This window comes from Chiloscyllium plagiosum, unplaced genomic scaffold (genome assembly GCF_037043375.1).
Source record: "Chiloscyllium plagiosum isolate Xiang-an unplaced genomic scaffold, Cpla_swu_hap1 HiC_scaffold_18, whole genome shotgun sequence".
Classification (NCBI taxonomy): domain Eukaryota; kingdom Metazoa; phylum Chordata; class Chondrichthyes; order Orectolobiformes; family Hemiscylliidae; genus Chiloscyllium; species Chiloscyllium plagiosum.
Genome location: NW_028270156.1, coordinates 82991914 through 83009476, shown reverse-complemented (window position 1 = coordinate 83009476; position 17563 = coordinate 82991914). Strand labels below are relative to the sequence as shown.

The window sequence follows — 17563 nt, the reverse complement described above, 5'->3', positions numbered from 1 at the left end:
AGTTATAGCTGGGGGCAGGGAAATTATGATGCGGTAAGGCATGACTTAGGATGTGTGGCTTGGAAATGGAAGCTTCAAGGCAAGGGCGTAATTGATATGTGGAGCTTGTTCAAGGAGCAACTATTGAGTGTCCTTGATAAGTATGTACCTGTCAGGCAGGAAGGAAAGGGTCGTGTGAGGGAACCGTGGTTTAATAAGGAATTGGAATCCCTTGTTAAATGGAAGAGGGTGGCCTATGTAAAGATGGGGCGTGAAGGTTCAATTGGGGCAATTGAGAGTTATAAGGTAGCCAGGAAGGACCTGAAGAGAGAGATAAGAGCAGCAAGGAGGGGACATGAAAGGTCCTTAGTTGGTAGGATTAGGGAAAACCCTAAGGCTTTCTATAGGTATGTCAGGAATAAAGGAATGACTAGGGTAGGAATATGTCCAGTCAAAGATAGTAGTGGGAAGTTGCCTGTGGAGGCTGAAGAGATTGGGGAGACTATGAATGAATACTTTTCGTCAGTATTCACTCAGGAACAGGACATTGTTGTCGATGTGAATACCAAGTCACAATTAAGTAGAATGGATGGCTTTGAGGTATGTGGAGAAGAGGTGTTGGAAATTCTGGAAAGGGTGAAAATAGATAAGTCCCCTGGGCCTGATGGCATTTATCCTAGGATTCTCTGGGAAGCAAGGGAGGAGATTGCAGAGCCATTGGCCTTGATTTTTATGTCCTCGTTGTCTACAGGAGTAGTGCCAGAAGATTGGAGGCTAGCAAATGTGGTTCCCTTGTTCAAGAAGGGGAGGAGGGATAACCCTAGTAACTATAGGCCGGTGAGTCTCACTTCTGTTATGGGCAAAATCTTGGAGAGAATTGTAAGGGATAGGATTTATGAACATCTGGATAGGAATAATGTGATCAAGGATAGTCAGCATGGTTTTGTGAAGGGCAGGTCGTGCCTCACAAACCTTATTGAATTCCTTGAGAAGGTGACTAAGGAGGTTGACGAGAGGAAAGCGGTAGATGTGGTGTATATGGATTTTAGTAAGGCGTTTGATAAGGTTCCCCATGGTAGACTACTGCAAAAAATACGGAGGTATGGTATTGAGGGTGAGTTGGAGATTTTGATTAGGAGTTGGCTGGCTGGAAGAAGACAGAGGGTAATAGTTGATGGCAAAGGTTCATCTTGGAGTGCCGTCACTAGCGGTGTTCCGCAAGGATCTGTTTTGGGACCATTGCTGTTTGTCATTTTTATAAATGGCCTGGAGGAGTGGTTAGAAGGTTGGGTGAGCAAGTTTGCGGATAATACGAAAGTCGGAGGTGTTGTAGACAGTGAGGGAGGATGTGGCAGGTTACAGTGGGATATAGATAAGCTGCAGAGCTGGGCAGAAAGGTGGCAAATGAAGTTCAATGTAGCTAAGTGTGAGGTGGGGTACTGGGCTAATGGTCGGATACTTGGTAGTGTGGAGGAACAGAGGGATCTTGGTGTCCATGTTCACAGATCTTTGAAAGTTGCCACCCAGGTAAATAGTGCGGTGAAGAAGGCATATGGCGTACTGGCTTTTATTGGTAGAGGAATTGAGTTCCGGAGTCCTGAGGTCATGTTGCAGTTGTATAAGACCCTGGTGCGGCCACATCTGGAGTATTGTGTGCAGTTTTGGTCGCCATACTATAGGAAGGATGTGGAGGCACAGGAACGGGTGCAGAGGAGGTTTACCAGGATGTTGCCTGGTATGGTAGGAAGATCGTATGAGGAAAGGCTAAGGCACTTGGGGTTGTTTTCATTGGAGAAAAGAAGGTTTAGGTGTGACTTGATAGAGGTGTACAAGATGATTAGGGGTTTAGATAGGGTTGACAGTGAGAATCTTTTTCCACGTATGGAGTCAGCTATTACGAGGGGGCATAGCTTTAAATTAAGGGGGGGGTAGGTATGGGACAGATATTAGGGGTAGGTTCTTTACTCAGCGAGTCGTGAGTTCATGGAATGCCCTGCCAGTAGCAGTGGTGGACTCTCCCTCATTATGGGCATTTAAGCGGGCATTGGATAGGCATATGGAGGATAGTGGGCTAGTGTAGGTTAGGTGGGCTTGGATCGGCGCAACATCGAGGGCCGAAGGGTCTGTACTGCCCTGTATTCTTCTATGTTCTTCTATGTTCTATGGAATCCATCAACTAGACCCGCTGTCAAGGAAAGGCTGCCAGCATTCTCAAAGATCCATCCCGCCCTGGCAATGTTTTTTTTCTACAACCTCTATCATCAGGGAGAAGGTACAGAAACCTGAACACATGCACCAGCCGGTTTCGAAACAGTTTCGACCTTACTGTGGTTAGACTACTGAATAGACACACAAACTCTTCACATTCGCCTGTCACTGTGTTTTTGTTTTTTTGCCGCTGTTTACCTATTTTTTACTTATCTGTGCTTAAATCTGTGATCTGCATGTATTGCACGCAAGATAAAGCTTTTCATTGTGCCTCACAAGTGACAATAAATAAATTCAATTCATATTCAATTCATTCAATTCAAAATGGAATATCTGTTTGAGAGAGAAACAGCCACATGAGAACTCTGAACTACCCTGTTACCTCTCCATACTGTCAATTATCTATCTGATTGATCCTGCTGTGTAAACCCTTCTCTAAATCTACGATGATGTTGGGGAGCTGGTGTTGGACGGGGTGGCAAAGTTAAAAATCACACAACACCAGATTATAGGTATATTTTTAAGCACTATCTTTCGGTAAGCTGCTTCTTCATCCGGTAGCTGTGGAGCACGATCATAAGACACATAATTTATTGCAAAAGATTTCAGTGTCATGCAACCGAAATGATATATTGAACAAACCTGGTTGGCTGTTAAGCCTTTCATCTTTTAAAGTTATTTCGAGAATGTGACGTAAAAGAGGATCTGGGATTTACATATTAATGAACCAAAACCTGCAAACCATTCTAAACGATATTAATTCCAGTCAGTGTCACACTCCTGGGCATCTGTTATTCTATATATAAACTACTCTGAAACCAGATTCCAGACTGGATCTCTCTCCTGAGTGTCTATTATTCTATAATTAAACGCTCCAATTCCCTTGATAAAATTCCGACCTCTAACTGATTTTCATTAGCCTGTTATTCTACACATAACACCAGTCTCCGAAACTCTCCATTAGATTCCAGCCCATATCTCACTGCGATTCCATGTCTAACCACCCTAAACTCCTCAGTTAGATTCCTGTCTGTACCTCACTCCCCAGCATTGGTTAATCAATTGTGAACCATACCATAACCTCGACTATACTCCTATCTGTCCGTGTGGGCAACGTTTCTAAAGTTGTTTCCTTCCCCATATTATTGTTTCATAAAAACGTGGATTCTCTTTGTTAAGTTAGGAAATGGAGAGAGCTCTTTGAAGCTGATTAAAATGCAAATTCCAGAAGCTGCTTACAGTAAATGTCTGAGACTATGTCGCATTCCAGCAATGTTAGTCTTAAACTGCAAGCTTCTGAAAGGTTCCAATGTACAAAAACTGAAACAGCCACCTGTTATTCTATATACAAACCACGGTAAAACCCTCGATTAGATTCCAGTCTGTAACTCAGTCCCGGGTCTCTGTTATTCTACATATAAAACCCACCTCAAACACCTCGATTGGATTCCAGTATCTAACTCATTCCTGGTCTCTGTTATTCGACATAGAAAAAACATCTCAAACCCTCTTTAGGATTCCAATATGTAACTCATTCCCATGTCTGTTATTCTACATGTAAAACCCACCACAAACCCTTCGATAGGATTCCAATATGTAACTCAGTTATTCGACAAAGAAAAAACACTTCAAACCCCTCGTTTGATTCCAATATGTAACTCACTCCCGGATATCTGTTATTCTATGTAGAAAAAAACACCTCAAACCTCTCGTTCGATTCCAATATGTAACTCACTCCCGAGTCTCTGTTACTCTACATATAAAAACCACCTCAAACCCCTCGATAGGATTCCAATATGTAACTCACTCCTGGTCTCTGTTATTCTACATTGAAAAACTACCTCAAAACCCTCGATAGGATTCCAATATGTAACTCACTCCTGGTCTCTGTTATTCTACATCGAAAAACTACCTCAAAACCCTCGATAGGATTCCAATATGTAACTCACTCCCGGGTCTCTGTTATTCTACATATAAATCCCACCTCAGCCCCTCGATAGAATTCCAATGTGTAACTCACACCCGAGTCTCTGTTATTCTACATATAAACCTCACCTCAAACCCCTCGATAAGATTCCAATATGTAACTCACTCCAGGGTCTCTGTTATTCTATATATAAAACCGACATCAAACCCTTCTGTAGGATTCCAATATGTAACTCACTCCCATATGATACGAAAGTCGGAGGAGTTGTTGACAGTGAGGAAGGATGTGGCAGGTTACAGCAGGATATAGAGAAGCTGCAGAGCTGGGCAGAAAGGTGGCAAATGGAATTCAATGTAGTTAAGTGTGAGGTGATTCACTTTGGGAAGAATAACAAAAAGATGGGGTACTGGGCTAATGGTCGGATACTTGGTAGTGTGGATGAGCAGAGGGATCTTGGTGTCCATGTACACAGATCTCTGAAAGTTGCCACCCAGGTAAATAGTGCGGTGAGGAAGGCATATGGCGTACTGGCTTTTATTGGTAGAGGAATTGAGTTCCGGAGTCCTGAGGTCATGATGCAGTTGTATAAGACTCTGGTGCGGCCGCATCTGGAATATTGTGTGCAGTTTTGGTCGCCATACTATAGGAAGGATGTGGAGGCACTGGAACGGGTGCAGAGGAGGTTTACCAGGATGTTGCCTGGTATGGAAGGAAGATCGTATGAGGAAAGACTGAGACACTTGGGGCTGTTTTCATTAGAGAAAAGAAGGTTTAGGGGTGACTTGATTGAGGTGTACAAGATGATTAGGGGGTTAGATAGGGTTGACAGTGTGAACCTTTTCCCGCGTATGGAGTCGGGTATTACAAGGGGGCATAGCTTTAAATTAAGGGGGGGTAGATATAGGACTGAAGTTAGGGGTAGGTTCTTCACTCAGCGAGTTGTAAGTTCATGGAATGCCCTGCCAGTAGCAGTGGTGGACTCTCCCTCTTTATGGGCATTTAAACGGGCATTGGATAGGTATATGGAGGATAGTGGGTTAGTATAGGTTAGGTTGGCTTGGATCGGTGCAACATCGAGGGCCAAAGGGCCTGTACTGCGCTGTATTGTTCTATGTTCTATATATCTGTGGCTGTTTTTGTTCACCAACTAACTTCAGACACTTCAATTAGATTCCAGTTTGTAACTTATATTTGGGAATTTATATTTATATAAATAAACCCACCGATTCATCGATTAGATTCCAGACTGTAACTCACTCCCAGATATCAGTTATTCCAGACAATCCACCTCAAACCCCTCAATTAGATCTCAGTTGGTAACTCACTCTTGGGTGACTTTTTTTTACATAAATAAACCCCAATGAATTGATTAGATTCTTATCTGTCACCCACTCACGTATATCTGTTACTCCATACATAAACCACATCGAAAGCTTGCTTAGATTCCAGTCTGAAAGTCACTCCTGATTATCTGTTATTCCATACATAAACCACCTCGAACCCCTCGATTAGATTCCGGTCTGTAATTCACTCCTGGGTATTTGTTCTTCCATGCACAAACCACCCCAAAACCCTCAACTAGATTCCAGACTGTAACGTATTCCCGGGAATCTGTTATTCTATACATAACTCACCTCAAACCCTCAAATTGATTCCATTTTGAAACTTATACTTGGGTTTTATTTTAATATAAATAAACGCTTTGATCCTACGATTAGATTTCAATCTGCAACGCACTCACGTATATCTGTTATCCCACATATAAATCACCTCAAAAGCATTAATTATATTCTAGTCTGTAACTCACTCCTGGGTATCTGTTGTTCTATATATCAGCCTGGAACGCGCTGCCAGAGGAGGTAGTGGAAGCAGACACAATAGCAGCATTCAGGAAGCACCTGGATGAACACGTGAATAGGACGGGAATAGAGGGATTTGGATGCTGTAAGTGAAGGCAGCTTTGGTATGCAAGGGCAAGGTGTGGCAGTGCATATTTGGCGGGCCAAAGGGCCTGTTCCTGTGCTGTATAGTTCTTTGTTCTTATGTTCACAATTATGTGAAAGTAGAGTTGCAGGTAGATTGGATAGTGAAGAAGGTCTTTGGTATGCTTGACTTTATTGGTGAGTGTATTGAGTTTAGGAGTTGTGGGGGGGGGGGTGTCATGCGGGCATTGGTTTGGCCACATGTGGAATACTGCATGCAATTTCAGTTTCCCTGTTACAGGAAGGATGTTGTAAAATGTGAAAGGGTTCATAAAAGTTTTACAAGGATGTTCCCAGCGTTGGAGAGTTTCAGCTAAAGGGAGAGGCTGGATAGGCTGGGGCTGTATTCCCTGGAGCGTCAGAGACTGAAGGGTGACTTTATAGAGGTTTATAAGTTCATGTGGGGCATGGGTAGGATAAATACACAAGGTCTTTTCCCTGGGGCGGGGGTGTCCAGAAGCAGACAATACAGGTTTAGGATGAGAGGGGAAAGATATAAAGGAGATATAAAGGGGCAACATTTTCACGCAGAGGGTGGTGCGTGTGTGGAATGAACTGCCAGAGGAATTGGTGGAGGCTGGTACAATTGCAGCATTTAAAAGGCATTAGGATGGATACATAAATTTGAAGGTTTTAGAGGGATATGGGCCAAATGCTGGCAAACAGACTAGATTAGGCTAGGATATCAGGTTGTCAAGTTGGACCAAAGGGTCTTCTTCCGTGCTGTCCATTTCTGTCTCTGTGACTCTGTGACATGACAGGTCAGTTGAAAAGGACGCTGACTTTTTTTTGACATTTACACAGAATATTTAGCCCTGGAACTGGGCTTTTGCTCAGATCAATTCAATCACAGTAGTTTCTTGTGACTGAGGGGTGTCTTTGCAAGTGGGATGACAAAGCAAATCCTTTCCTATCTTCCTGACTGGTGAACAGTCTCTCCCCCGTGTGAACTCATCGGAGTACACTGAGGTGGGAAGGACACTTGAACCCAGCCACCCTGTGAGAGCGTCTGAATGGTCTCGCGTGTGCAAACACATGGATGGGAAATCACATGCCCACTACTTTTAAAGCATTTCAGTGTGTGGATAGTTAATAGGTCAGCACAAAATCGCTGATGTGTCAGATAACACATTCTGAGCAGGTCAATTGTATCCAACGACGCTGCAGACAACACCCTGTCCCACCACAGGCCACACTCACACTGCCACAGGCCCTGCCCACAGCCGTGACACCGCACCCACCCCTGCCACTCCCTTGTGTGAATACAATGGGATGAGATGGTTGCCTGTACCCAGGTCTGCAGTGAGAACATCTGAGTCGCCTTTCTTCAGTGTGTACACATTGATGGTGCGTCAGTTTCCGAGCATTTGTACTGCATTTCCCACAATTTGGATATTTAAAAGCCAACTCTCCAGTGTGAACGTGGTCATGTATCAACAGTTGGGATGATTGAGTGAATCCCTTCCCACAGTAAGGGACATCTCAGTGGCACACTGCTTAGCAATGCTGGTTCACAGCTCTTGGGACCTCAGTTCAATTCCAGGCTTGGGTGATGATATAGAAAGTGGGGAAGTGGATGGTGACATCGAGAAAAATGTCCATATTACAGAGGAGGACGTGCTCAATGCCCTGACATGCATACAAGTGGATACATCCACAGGATCAAATCAGGTGTCCCCTGGAACTTTGTGGGAAGGTAGGGAAGTGATTGCTGGGCCTTTTGCTGAGATACTTGTAACATCAATAGTCACAGGTGAGGTGCCAGAAGACTGGAGGTTGGCTAAAGCGATGCCACTGTTTAAGAAGGATGGTAAGGTCAAGCCAGGGCACAATAGACTAGTGAGCCTGACGTTGGTGGTGGGCAAGTTGTTGGAGGGAATCCTGAAGGACAGGGTATGCATATATTTGGAAGGGCAAGGACTAATTCAGAATAGTCAACATGGCTTTGTGCGTGGGAAATCAGATCTCACGAACTTGATTGAGTGTTTTCAAGAAGTAACAAAAAGGATTGCTAAGGGCAGAGTGGTGGACGTGATCTATATGGACTTCAGTATGGTGTTCGATAAGGTTCCCTATGGGAAACTGGTTAGCAAGTTTAGATCTCATGGAATACAGGGCGAACTCGCCATTTGGATACAGAACTGGCTGGAAGGTAGGAGACAGTTGGTGGTGGTGGAGGGTTGATTTTCAGAATGGAGGCCTGTGACCAGTGGAGTGCCACAAAGATTGGTGCTGAGTCCACTATGTTTCATCATTTATATAAATGATTTGGATGTGTGCATAGGATGTACAGTTAGTAAATTTGCAGATGACACCAAAATTGGAGGTGTAATGGACAGCAATAAGGTTACCTCTGGTTACAACGGGATCTTGATCAGATGGGCCAATGGACTGAGAAGTGGCAGATGGTGTTTAATTTAGAAAAATGCGAGGTGCTGCATTTTGGGAAAGCAAATCTTAGCAGGACCTATACACTTTATGATAAAGTCCTAGGCATTGTTAGGGTCTTTGGAAGAGTATAAGAGTTGGGAGGTCGTGTTGCAGCTGTACAGCACTTTGGTTAGGCAATTTTTAGAATATTGCATGCAATTGTGTTCTTCCTTTTAGAAGGAGGTTGTGAGACTTGAAAGGGTTTAGAAAAGATTTACAAGGATGTAGCCAGGGTTGGAGGATTTGAGCGAAAAGGAGAGGTTGAACAGGCTGGGGCTGTTATCCCTGGAGCATTGGAGGCTGAGGTGTGACCTCAGAGGTTTAGACGTTCATGAGGGGCATGGATGTGGTAAATAGACAAAATTTTTCTCTGGGGTGGGGGAGTCCAAAACTAGACGGCACAGGTTCAGGGGAAGCTTTTTATGCAGACGGTGATTAGTGTATGGAATGAGCTGCCCGAGGAAGTGGTGGAGGCTGGTACAATTGCAGCATTTAAAGGGCATCTGGATGGGTATATGAATAAGAAGTGTTTAGAGGGATATGGGCCAAGTGCTGCTAAATGGGACTAGATTAGGTTAAGATAGCTGGTCGGCATGGATGAGTTGGGCCGAAGGGTCTGTTTCCATGCTGTACAACTCACCGACTCTGTGACTGTGTGGAGTATATATGTTCGTACTGTGTCTGCATGGGTTTCTCCACGTGGTCCGGTCTTCCCCCACAGTTCAAAGATGTGCAGGTTAGGTCGATTGGCCACGCTCAAGTACAGGGTTATGGAGATAGGGTAGGGAACTGGGTCTGGGTGTGACGATCATTGGAAGTTTGGTGGAGACTCGATGGGCTGAGCGGCCTTTGTCTGCTCTGTAGGTTTTCTGTGAGTTAACTTGGAGCTGGTGAATTCTCTCTCCCTGATGTGACTGCATTGACATGTTTCCAGTTCAAATGTTGATCTTTTTTTAGATTACATTACAGTGTAGAAACAGGCCCTTCGGCCCAACAAGTCCACACCGACCCGCCGAAGCGAAACCCACCCATACCCCTACATTTACCCCTTACCTAACACTACGGGCAATTTAGCATGGCCAATTCACCTGACCCTGCACATCTTTTGGACTGTGGGAGGAAACCGGAGCACCCGGAGGAAACCCACGCAGACACGGGGAGAACGTGCAAACTCCACACAGTCAGTCGCCTGAGGCGGGAATTGAACCCGGGTCTCAGGCGCTGTGAGGCAGCAGTGCTAACCACTGTGCCACCGTGCCGCCCACGATGTGATCTGTATCCCATCACATTATTCTCACATTTCCCACAGTTGGTCCACAGTGTTAATCTGTTGTTTGACAGGTCACATAATCAGCTAAAACGTTGTCCATGTCGAGAATGTGTGTCTGGCCTCTCAACACTAAACCGTGCTCTTCCCTTCCATGTTCAACACCCGATGGTATTCAGGTTACAACAATAAATTGGGCGGTTCTCTCAGATTCTGACGTAAACTTTGCTTTCAATTTCCTGATTACAAATCCTCCCCTCTGATAGACTGTAAATTATTTGAAACTTTATAATAACAGGGGAGGTGATGCCATTGTGGTATTATCACGAGACTATTAATCCAGAGACCCAGGTGATGTTCTGGGGATTTGGATTTAAATCCTGCTATGACGTAGGTGGAATCTATTTTCATTAAAAACCTGCGATAAAGCATCTAATGGTCATGAAATCATTGCTGCTTGTCAGACAACCCCATCTGGTTAACAAAAGTCCTTTTGTGGAGGAAATCTGCCATCCTCCGCTGGGCTGTGCTCTGTATGAATCCAGACCGGTCCTCTGGGGAAATTCGGAAGGGACATCAAATCCTCACATCCTCAGCGGGGTCCCCCTACCATGAATGTATTAAAAAGAAGTGTGAGAGAGAATTTACAAAAAAACACCTAGACAAGTTGTGAAACTGCGCTGAATGAACCAGATAATTAGTGGGATCGGAACTCAGATAAAGCAACCACAGGAGCTGCTGATTGTCATTAAAATAGAGCCAAACTGATTGACCAATGTCTTTTAGTGAAGCGATCCTTCCCCATGGTCTGGGCCTATACACGACGCTGTGCTCTTTGGGAGCATACTGAGAGATGAAGGGGTTTGTAGATCTGGACAGATGATGCTATTTCATCACCACTGGGTGTATAATCTATAGGTCCTGACCTAACAGCATTGTGGGACCACTTTCACCACACACGCTGCAGCTAGTCAAAGGTTAAACACCATGTTCCCCACAAACACCTGGGGAATGGGAACATCTGCTGGTCTTGGCAGTGAATCCCAAATTCCAAGAATTCAGATTTACAAATACGAATGCAAAAACAGCTTCAGAGCATCTATATTATTGCTTAAAAATGTTGCTTTGCATTTTATGGACAATGTCTATTCAGCGAACTGATCTTCCCTGGAACCTACCTGCTCACTGATTTACGCTAGAATCCATCTACTCATCATGATCTTCCTTATGATTCACCTTCTCAACCGGATCTTACCGAAAATCCACCTGCTCCGCCTGACCTTCGCTAGGATCTACCTGCTCAATCTGATCTTCCCTAGAATCGACTTTCTCAACTGACCTTCCCTGGAATCTATATGCTCCACCTGATCTTTCCTAGAACCTGATCATTTCTAGAATCTAGCTGCTTAACATGATCTTCCCAAGTGCGTACCAGCTCAATCTGATCTTTCTGAAATTCTAACTGCTGAAATTGATCCAAGGAGATGACAGTTGATTTCCTCTTGCAGAAAGCTCCCACAGACACAATGAACTCAGTAGACTCGCTCTGTATGGTAATTATTCAATGATTCAGTGACTTGGAGTAAATGAGGCAGCAGTGGAGACTAGGGTCAACTTTTGCCACCAATGTTCACCCTGATACATCAGGCTCTGATTTGCTCTGTCTGTATTAGAGTCAGATCTGGGAGCAACGTCTGTACTCAAGTAATAGTAAAATTCTGCAACTTCTGAACATCTGTCATCTCAAAGGAAGTGCTGGATATTCTCAGAAAGTTTGGCAGTATGTACGGAGAAAACCAAACAAACACAGTTCATGTTTCATATGGGAATACGAACACTGCGCAATTTTATCATCACTATAAGCTCAGAAACATAAGAGAAATGCACTGTAGTGCAGGGAAAAAAAGTTGTGATTGGAGAGAAACTGAGGAAGACAACAATTGTAAATTAGCAGCACATGAGCAGTGTGAGAAACTCGGTTAAACACAGTTGTCATAAGCAGAAGTTAAATTCCTAACTTAGCTAAAATCCACTCATTATTAAACACAGTGGAAGGGGGGCAATAGCAATGTGGTGATCAGGAACTGTAGAGGTGAGGCAGAGCAATGGATGAACGTACAGTCAGATCAACAGTAAGGAGCCATCACAGCCACAGAGACATGAAACATTACACATGGAACAGAGCACAGGACAAAAAGAAAAACATTGTGAATGAAAGCTCAAAACGCAATGAAAGAATTTCACTTTTTTGAAAAAAATCTGCTAAGTTTCATGTGGACTCTGCAACTGGAAAGCTATCCGAACTCTGGTGTCTGAGAAAACCCTTAAATCTGAGGGAATGCCCAGGATGGGGTGATGTCATCGTGTCATTGTCACTGTGTGATGACATCACCCAGAGGGACACAGAGCATCGAGGTCTCTGCAAACTAGAGACCCCCACACAGTGGGAAAGATGGCATGGTTCCTGACAGTGGACCCAGGAGATTTACCAGGATGGTTTTGAGAATGATAAATATCAGTGATGAAGTTAGCTTGTAGAAATCGGCATTGTGGGAAGATTTGACAGAGTGGGAGCACTAATTTATGATTGGTTAACGGAAGGTAAATAAAGTGAAGCTGCTTCCATTATTTGACCGTTAAAGGATTAGAGGAGATTTATATCCGTTTGGGGATGTTGCACAGGGAGAACGTGAGGAAGAAATTTAATGCAATGAATATTAATGACCTTGGACTCAATGCTGACCAAAAACGTGAATAATGCTGAGATCCTGATACACTGATGGAGATCATGCGTAAATAAAAATAGTCTGATCAATGATTGAATTTGAATTGAATCAATAATAGCATTGATCTGACAGAATTAATGTGAAATATCTCCCAATGGACTGAAACCAAACGATTCCAGGAGAGAGAGCACATCACCTTTCCACAGATTACTGGTTGGTTCTAGAAAAATCTTCAGCTGATTCTGGAAACCTTTCCATAGACTGACGTTGTGAGACTTTGCCGATGTATAAAGGTCCAACTCTCGGAAGGACATTGCTGGAAATACTCAACAGATCAGGCAGGTGGGAATACACACAGTGAATATTTTAGCTCAACGAAATTTCATCAACATTTTTTGAAGTGGGATGAGTAGGCAGTGAATAGAAAAAGTAATTGATCAGGAGCAATTGTATAAGAGTGCAAACTAGATTCTAAATCAAAAAGAAACGTAAAATATTGTGGATTCTGCAGGAAGTGGTGTAGCATCTGGAGAGATACATTTAGTCACTGAGGGTCAGCTGACTTGAATGATAAATCTGCTTATATTTTCAGAGAGCATGTCTTCAGTTTAGGAGGACAGACTAAAAGAATGGGCCGACTGTAAGAATTGGAGATGGAGGGGAATCCTTTATTGAGCAAACTGAATTGTTAACATTGAGCGTGGAATGGTCTATAATTCGGGAAATTGCACTCAGATCATATGGCTTTTTATGTGTTTTTCAGCGCCTGGTTAATACGTCTGTACACCTTTAAAATTGCAGTTCCTATTAATCTTCCACAGATATTCCAGCTCCAAATAGATATTTGTTTATTGGAAACAATATAATACTTCAATTTGTGGATAACAATCAAAGGAAAGTTTAACTCCAAACAAAAGTTTGAGATGAGTCCTGTGCTATATTTCTGCTTGCATTTTCCTGATCTGTTCTCGACCCTAGTGAGAATTGTGATGCAGTCCATGGGTGAACACAGTCTCTTCAGAACGTTCCCTGGTCTACATGGCAGAGAGAGAACTCCTGACCAATGCAAAAATCATGACACTGTCTGATTTCTAGTCTATATTTTCGATGAGGTTGCTGCCCACCATTCCTGCAAATGCATTCACCTCTGTCTTCATTTATTTGGTAACTGGTAGTTCCAGCTGACTGATGGTCACTTGCTCCATATCCCTCCATTCCTTGCACATCCATCTGCTTCTGGGGCTAAAAGCCCCTGAAACACCCCTATCATATCTGCCTCCATTACCATTCCTGACATTACGTTCCAGACACCTACCACTCTCTGTGGAATAAAAACCTTGCCCCACATCTGGTTTGAACTTTCCCACTTTCACCTTCAATGTATGCTCCATAGTTCAAGACATTTCAATTCTGGGAAAGAGATTCTGACTGTCAACTCTATTGATGCATTTCATAATTTTACAGACTCCCACGGAGTCTCCACTCAGACTCCGCTGCTCCAAGGAAAACAGTCTGAGTTTTTTCTAGAGTCTCCTCATAGCTCTTACCCTCTAATACAAGCAGCATCTTGGTAAACCTCTTCTGCACCCTCCACATCCTCTCTATAATGTAGCGACCAGAATTAAATGCAACACTTTAGGGGAAACCAAACGAAAGTCTCATAAAGCTGCAACATGACATCTTAACTCTCCTTCCTTCCTTGCACTGTGCGTCAAGTCCATGAATGTATGTACTTTCCCACACAGCTCCTTCATTTATCAACTTCACTTCACAACATTACCCATCCCCAAGCCCCAGGCCTGTAGATCGCCATGACAACATCACGCTGCACTGTCCCCACATCAAAACTAGGACAGTGATGGTGACTCGCACTTCCACAGTAACCCACGTCTTTGTCTCCCTTTAACTCTAATATCGTGACTTTCCCATCCCTTCCACAAATCCTGTCCACTCTGCTCCAAGAGGCAGTGCCCAGAACTGACTTCCCCCAACTTTACTGCTACTGCAGGGACCCCCAAAACCCTCCTTGAGAACTTCATCAATCTGATTCCCAAAAACAGGAACGGACGGAGTCAGCATGAATTGGTGAACGGGAATTCCGGATCGAAAAATCTACTGGATCATTTCGGGGATGTTATGAGTAGTTTGTGTGGCAACCTCTCTGGACTGTAGTGAAACAGATTCCTTGATCCTGATTGTCCCAAACAATGTCAAAGTCCCTGGACATACTGTGCCAGAATCTCATGAATGAATCCTGTCTCTTCTACCCTGACTGAGAACTGGTTCCCTGAGGCTTTGAGACGTGACCATTTGGATAAAGCACATGCAGTGTGTTTGCTGCTTTAGCTGATGCTCCAAGTGCCTGACAGTCCAGCCCCTTGACTGATCACCGTTAACAACATCAATAAGCTGCCTGGCTGACGTCTGCGATAAATAAGCAGGCACTGTGAAGCTGTGAAATATTAGGTTCTGGTTGAGGCATCAAAGTGCAAAAAAGCCAAGGAAAGGCAGAGATGTTGTGCCAATCCCTGATTAGGACATGTCTCAGGCGCTGGAAAGTTTGTTAGTGTTCTTAGAGTAATAATATACTTTGTGGACAAGTAATTATACATTTTGATGCAGTGCTTTTATTTAACTCTGGCTCATTTCGCCAGCTCCACGAGTATCTATTGGACTGGTTAATGTGAGAATCGGCTCTCGGAGTAATATGCCTCTGACTTGGTCATTTGTGATACCACACACAATTGTGTCCTACATCAGTGAATATGTAAACTGATTCAACTCACAAGCCTTTGAACTGAGAAGATAAAGCCGTCACAAACACATCTATTGATTCTGGTTGTTCTGGCACTCTAATGAAAAACATTCTTAAAGATTTACAAGAATGTTGCCAGGGTTGGAAGGTTTCAGCTGCAGGGAGAGTCTAAATAGGTTGGTGTTTTCCCTGGAGCGTCAGAGGCTGAGGGTTGACCGTATAGAGATTTATAAAATCATGAGGGGCATGGATAGGGTAAATAGACAAGGTCTTGTCCCTACGGTGGGTGGTCCAGAACGAGAAGTCATAGGTTTAGGATGAGAGGGGAACAATTTAAAAGGAACCTTAGGGGCAATGTTTTCATGCAGAAGATGATGTATGTGTGGAACGAGCTGCCAGAGGAAGTGGTGGAGGCTGGTAAAATTACAACATTTAAAAGGTAACTGGATGAGTATATGAACAGGAAGGGTTTAGAGGGATATGGGCCACATACTGGCAAATGGGACTAGATTAGAATAGAACATCTGGTCAGCATGGACGGGTTGTGCTGTACATCTCTCTGAATCAATGTGCTTTAAAAAATCAGATCTTTTCCTGCTTCACAGTGTTCAAAACCTTTCGTTCAATACATCCGAGTCACCCTCATCATCATGATCAAAATCCAAACTGTTGAATACTGCAACAGCTTCATCTTCTCCATTTTGTTTTCTAAAATACCGTTTGACATTAGGTAGAGCTAGTGGGGAACTGTGCTTTACTTCTGCTGTTCGGAGTTGGGAGTTGGTGGGAAGGGGTGGCGTGCATCAGGGATAAAGTGATGACATTGAGAGTGAAGGCTGAACATGCAGGAAGTGACAGGTGAATTGTAACATAGAACGAGTTAATTTGCACGAAAGCGAGTCCAACTTGACCAAAAGGTTGTTTTTACGCTTTCTTACACACAGACTCGGTAGACGAGAAATAAAGCAAACACGCACAACAGTGAACAAATAAAACTGCTTTTCGGATTCTTTAATGAGGGTGCACTATTCCCAGAAGGACTGCAATACCAGGACGATGCGCAAAAGTCAGATTAATATTCAGTCCTTAACTCAGATATGCAGTATATCACATATTAAAACTGACAAGAACAGAACTACACGTGATCTTAGCCAAAAGGCTGAGAAACGATACTGGTGTTATCATCAAGATTAGAGTGGTGCTGGAAAAGCACAGCAGGTCAGACAGCATCTGAGGAGCAGGAAAATCGACGTTTCTGGCAAAAGCCCTTCATCAGGAGGGGCAGTGGGCTTGGGTAGAAGGTAGCTAAGAGTGCAATAGGTGAATGGGGGTGGGGATGAAGGTGATAGGTCGGAGAGGAGGTTGGAGCAGATAAGTGGGAAGGAATATTGGCAGATAGGTGAGGTCATGAGGATGGTGCTGAGCTGGAAGGTTGGAACTGGGGTAAGGTGGGAGAGGGTAAATGAGGAAGCTGGTGAAATCCACATTGATGCCTTGGGGTTGAAGGATCCTAAGGCAGAAGATAAGGAGTTCCTCCTCCAGGCATTGGGTGGTGAGGGAGTGGCGATGGAGTAGGCTCAGGACTTGCAAGTCCTCGGCACAGTGGGAGGGAGAGTTAAAATGTTTGGCCAGGAGGCGGTGGGGTTGATTGGTGCCAGTGTCCCATAGATATTCCCTAAAGTGCTCTGAGAGAAGGTGTCCAGTCTCTCCAATGTAGAGGAGATCACATCGGGAACAATTGATACAATAAATGATATTGGTGGAAGTGCAGATGAAACTTTAATGGATGTGAAAGTCTCCTTTAGGCTTTTGGATGGAGATGCGGGGGGAGGTGAGGGCGCGGGTTTTGCAATTCTTCAGCCGGCTCTTCCTCAGGAAATCAGCTCCAACTCGAACTGAATATGCTAATCCTCGGGAGCTTCTTTTAAACCTGTTTGACCTTGTCTCGATTGTCTCCGCAATCCTTCCAATCGTGTGGTTTCCAGAACAGGAAATAATGCTCCAGCTGAACCTGAACTGGTGCATTATAAAAACACAGCAACACCTCATGGATCTTGCAGTCTCTGTCACTGTGAAAAAGGACCAGGAGACAGCGTTCTTTATGAGTTGTTCTCTCAGCCTGTCCTGCCAATATAGATTCCATAAGTCCACAAGCACCTGGCTCCTGTTAACCGCTTTATGATTTGGAGCCAAATTGTGTATTGACTCTTATTCTGCCCGAAATCTATCACTTCACACTTCTCCATATTGGACTTCATCTGCATCCATCCATCTACCCCACCAAAATCC

General features: G+C 43.9%; 1 pseudogene; it reads right to left on the bottom strand.

Moving 5' to 3' along the window:
• Positions 1 to 16289: 16289 nt before the first annotated feature.
• Positions 16290 to 16445, bottom strand: LOC122546353 (U2 spliceosomal RNA; annotated as a pseudogene).
• Positions 16446 to 17563: the final 1118 nt, after the last annotated feature.